Source organism: Rhopalosiphum padi, chromosome 1 (assembly GCF_020882245.1).
Source record: "Rhopalosiphum padi isolate XX-2018 chromosome 1, ASM2088224v1, whole genome shotgun sequence".
Taxonomy (NCBI): Eukaryota; Metazoa; Arthropoda; class Insecta; order Hemiptera; family Aphididae; genus Rhopalosiphum; species Rhopalosiphum padi.
In genome coordinates, this window is record NC_083597.1 from 68,758,773 (window position 1) to 68,764,772 (window position 6,000).

A 6,000-nucleotide genomic window follows, 5' to 3' on the forward strand; every position below is an offset into this window, starting at 1 on the left:
AAATGCGAATTCATCGTATATTGATATAATGTGTCTATGCTGAGTGCGTATGTACACGTTATTGAATCAAACGAATCGAACGTAGATATTATGTGTACCTATCGCATACATGCGTAGTGCGTATCACTATTTCGTGCCTTAACTGTTTCTAAAAACCATATAACATCAAGCATATAATATTATACAATAAAGTATAAACACACGTATATAATAAACGTTATATAATGTATTATAATAATATGACGCACTCTTATAAGCAGGGCTCGGGACTTAAAGCATTTGCTTATTTTTATGGATTGGCTTAAAATGTAGCAGAGTGCTATGAAAGTGTATGTTATGTTAAAACACGTTTAATTATGAAATTTTAAAGTGGTTTCTTTTACTTTTTTCGACGATTTTTTAAAAATATGCTTATTTCCAGTTTTTCTACTTTTTATGATTTTTTTCGGTAAATCTATAAACAATAAGGCAAAATGTTTCGAAAGTGAAGTTTGATTTTTTTATTAAATAAAGATTTTTTTTATTTTTTTTATTTTTTAGTTAGAAACTTTTCCTAATCATTTTATTTTAATAAAATGTTTGTAGTCTTTAATTATATTATTTTTAGCACAGTTACAAATTATGTCAAGTACCTACTTTATCATGTAAAAAGAAAGTTTTTTTTTTGATTAAATATTTTTGCTCAAATTTAAGTTTTTAAATACTTATTTGAGTGCTTATAATGATGTTTTTAATTGCTTTTTTAATCGCTTATTTTAAAGATTTTAAGTGCTTAAGTCCCGAGCCTTACTTATAAGCCATATTTATAAAAGTTCTGTATGTAATAATATGCTATGTGCATATTGGTAAAACGTGATTTAACAATTAATAGATAGGTACTAATACAATCACAATAGATTTAAATAAATATAATATTAATATAAATAATTGTTGTCAATAAAAAAATAATTAACTTCGCAAATAATAATAATAATAAATAATTAGATAGATGACGTATGTCGTATATGATACTATAATAATAAATCGTAATTCGTAAATCGAAAATAATAATATACAAATTAAAAATTAAAATTCAGTCCTAAGTATCTTTTTGTTCTATCGAGTATCACTTGTTTAAACCATTTTTTTAAAATACTTAATACTTAGGTTAAAAAGTGTCGCGATACAAGATACTAATTATTGTTCATAAGCAAATATCAGTTATCGCTATAGAAGATAAAATATTGTATCAATAATTATTTTTATATAATTTTATTTTTTAGTTCAAGTATGAACTATTTATAAGGAATATTTCAATCATTTTACAAACATAAGTTATAAAAACTGAAGATTTTAAAAACGGTTTTTTACAAAATACTTATAGTTTGTAAATTTTTATTATTTAGTATAAATGTGAATTTCAACTACATATGTAAAATAATATGTACCTGTATATATTTTCAATATTTTTATATAGATATAAAAACAATAAATTTGTGTTGGAACTTAAGTAAATTTTCAAGAATTTTGACCCAGTGGTTTTTCGATGACGTTTATAGACAGAAATTTTAAAAAAAATCAAAAATTCCAAAAACCACCTCCAAATTTGAAAATTGAAACATTTTTACTACCCCAAAAAGTAATGATAGATTGTGGAAAAAAAGTTGGGCTAGTGAGTCCCGTTTTGCTGTACAGTAGATATCGACTGGGTCACTATGAAATATGAATGTCTGTGATGGATGTGTTAGATTTAAATTCAGTGATAAATCATTGTACCTATATTAAAAACTATTTTTAGCGGAAACGATATATTATTAGTCTATATCACTAAATTTATGTCATAAAATGTTATTTGATATTGTTGTTAGGTAAAGTAATTTACCGTTAGTACTTTAGTAATACACATAAATATATTTTTTCTGACAACATCGTATTTGAAAATATCATTGTGTGTATAAATATAATAATATACGTAAAAGCGCATGTCCCAATGAATAATATTTTTTAACTATAGTGAAATAATGAATATGATTATTTATAGTTTAAATATATAATTTCTTCCAAATTTTAATTTAAAATACTTATAAAAAAATTATTGTTATGCATTTATTAGGTTATTCGATTTCAGTATTAACTACTTAGTACTTATGAGGAACTTATAGTATTAAATTTTCAAGTCCTATCTATACAAATTGCTTATATTATAAATTTACAACTGCGAAATACTTTGAACATTTTCGGAATTCTAAATCGTTTAAACTTTAAAACATATATTGTGACTATAAATGTTTGATATTTTTAATTAGTGGTTGAACAACTTATGAGGAACCTTATATTATGTTTTCAAACAATTTTATCAAAAGTGTACTGTTTGTTTGTTTTTAGTCATTTTTGATCGTGTAATTGATTGACAATACAAATAATTTAAGTGTTTTTTTAAATCTAAATAAATATATAGTTCAGATGAGAGGAGGACGAAACCCGACGGCAAACGTCGTGTATAGGGGCTGGAACAGCCCTACTGCCCTAGGAAGATTTGTAATTTGTAATCTATAATTTTAATTTTGTACCTTCGTAATATATTACCCGGCTACCTATAATACTGCATTACTTATGTGTATTTTAAATAATTGCTACGTGGAATAATTCTGTACACGCGATAATTGTAGATTTAAAAATAAAACACGGCAAAGGTATTATTATAATCGCATGTTAACTACTATACTACGTTTAACATTAAAAGTAAAAACTATTACTATTAATTTTTTCGTATCTCACAACGTACCACTGCCTAATAATTAACCCATTAGGTAGGTACATACTACCTATCGAGTACCTACTACGAGAACCAAACCACTTTTTTCTGTTTTAATCCAATACCCGGAGAAGACAATTTCTCACAGAACAACAACCGAAACGATATAAATTATAAGTGATGATGCGTGTTGTACACTACAGACAACATTATATTGTACCTAATACCTATGTATAAGATCATTATTATTTATTATTTATTATTAGTAGTAGTAGTAGTATAGTAGTATTATCATTATTTTATAACACCTGTATAATTTTCATCTTTGAATAAAATAGGTTCACCGTGTATAATAACGGTCGATGTCCATGTAAAACAAACTTACATACAAACTAGGTACAATAAATTATAATAACATATTGTAAAATATTACCGTATAGGTATTATTGCACTATTTTGTTTGTTTATTTATATTATAAGTTTCTGACTACTGTTTACTCATATGTCTTGACGTTTTGTATATAAATACCTACCTATTTATTAATAATAATTTCAGTTAGTTTCAATTTAATATTTTCCGCGAAAGTATGAATCGGTTTAATACGGTTTTACTATTACAATGATTATTAATGTATATTAACGTTACACGTTTCATCAATGTACGATAATATTCTACTTATAGTAATTATTGATAACCAATAATTAAACATAATATGAATATTAAACCCGAGCATCCGCGCTCGTTGTTGAATGATATTTTGATAAATAGGTATACACAAGATACAATATGAAGGAAAAAGTTCAGGACTGCTCAAGTTACTACCAATACTCCAATATTATAAACAGCACTTTACTTATTTCAATACAAAATATATATTTGTGTTGAAACACTTGATACACAATGTGTTATTTTTTTATATTTTATTATATAAAAGTTCTAAGAATCTAAGAGTTGATACTACCTATATCATTAAAATTTAAAATGTATTTAATTATTTAAATGAAACTTAATTGTCTCGCCAGTCTAAAACTACATGAGTCATGAGGTGGAATATTAATAACAATAGTATTTATTTCAAATCGTTTATGTTTATTGTAAAAAATATTTGTAATAATAAACTAGAAGAAATAGCTACATCATGTAAAATACAAATAATATTATTAATTACCTATTATACTGTGGTCTGTGAGGTGGATAGGTATTAAAGGTTACAACACTTGATTAAAAAAAAAAGTCAATGCTAAGCAATAAAATTATACATTACTATAGCAATTAATATAAATAATTGAATTGCAAAGAACATAAAAATGTGTAATCTTAACATGCGTTAAGAAGATTGGATTGTAATTTTATATTTATTTATAATAATCATTATTTTCGACTTTCGTGCACTAATGCACTACAAAATATGTGCACTTACCTACACATTTTGTAAAATACCAATTACTTAATTTTTTTCGTAACTCATTTAATACTTTAACAGCAATAACTAAATTTAGACTTATTTCAAACACCATAAATAAGACTAAACATTAAATAAATAAAATACATAATATCTATCTTATAAATATAAAAGACAATGTGTCTTAGGTTGTGGTTTGACACAAAATTATTCTATAGTTTTATCAGAAAAAAAATAGAGAATAACTTCAACAACGTCCGATTGGTGGCGCTAAACAATTTGATTGTACTCCAAATTTAATCTCAAAAAAAAATCATACGAGAATGCCTAAAGGTATCGCAACTCGCAATTATTATCAATCAAATTACATTGATTCAAATAGAACACAAGATTTGATACAAAAAAGATGAATAACGCGTATCTTATATATTTGATAATATTACATATCTCACATTAATCCGTTTCATACCAGGTGAAACTGTTCGAGGGTGATGAGTGATGACTGATGACTGATAATTTATTAATACTTATAGTATATATTATACTATATGGTATATAGTCAATAGTCATATAGACATTTAATCAGAATGTTTACTTAACAAGCCATTTTGAAATTCGCCTTCATAATATAATATACCACATTCGCTTATCCAATGAATGTAATAAATGTTTCAAGATTATTTATTACTTAATTTTGGTAAAACGTTTAATCTAAAAAATTTTTTCTACTTATCGAAAATGAAATTGGATTTTTTGATCTCAATAATATATGTTGTATAAAAAATTATTTAATGTATCAATTATTCAATATTGTGTAAATAATAGGATAATTATTTAACTCGTCGAATTAAAATTAATATAATATTATCTGTCTGTGGTTCGCCAAAAATGTTGAAGATTTAGTCAAAAATTGATATACAAGTAGGTACTCAACAAAAAATTTATATTTTATATCTTTATACCTTCGGAAGATTTCAATATTTACTGACAATATTTTACTAAACATATTATATATATTATTACATAACGTTTTATTGCATTTTAGTATTGCCTTGTGAAATAAAAAAAAAAAACAATGATTGACCAAAAAAAAATCAATAACGTATATCTTCACATGCAGATTAACGTATTGAGAGAATACCGTTGACTCGCTGAAGAAAAATCGATCAACCAAGTCGATTTATTTCCAATGGACCATGAGATCAAATATAAGCGTATACCTATATAATGGCCCTAACATAATACCATATACTAGTACTGGTATTCAAGTATCATTATATACAATAGATGATCGATTCAATTTCTATAGTATAATCGTTTTATAAGTTATAATAAATAATAATTAAGACAAATTACACGAATAGGCACTTATCATATTTGATAAATGATAATCGCAAAAAATATCCTTAAATTATTTTTACTATCAAATCAGATTAAAAATTATCAACTCAAAAATATTGAGAGCAATTGCTATAATGTTTTAATGCATAATGCATATTTGTACATACATATAGATAACTCATCCTAAATTATGAGGTTCCCAGTGTTACTGCCTGTGTAACAAAAAACTAAAAAGTCATTACGTTATACTATAACGATAAAACTTAAAAAGACATGCAAACATAATACAAAGCCAAACAGACTATCGCGTCGTCTATAATACATTCGTATTTAATTAATACAGAACACCTACCTATCAGCTATCACCATAACCATCAAACTACCAAAAACAATTTGACACCATTGGCTCTAAGTAGCCGAGGTCGTGATCTTTCGTGATGCTAAACGCGCCATAAGATTATCTACTACCATAGTTTTTGTAAGCTATAGCTAATAAAATATTATTTTTGACTTGACGTTTAT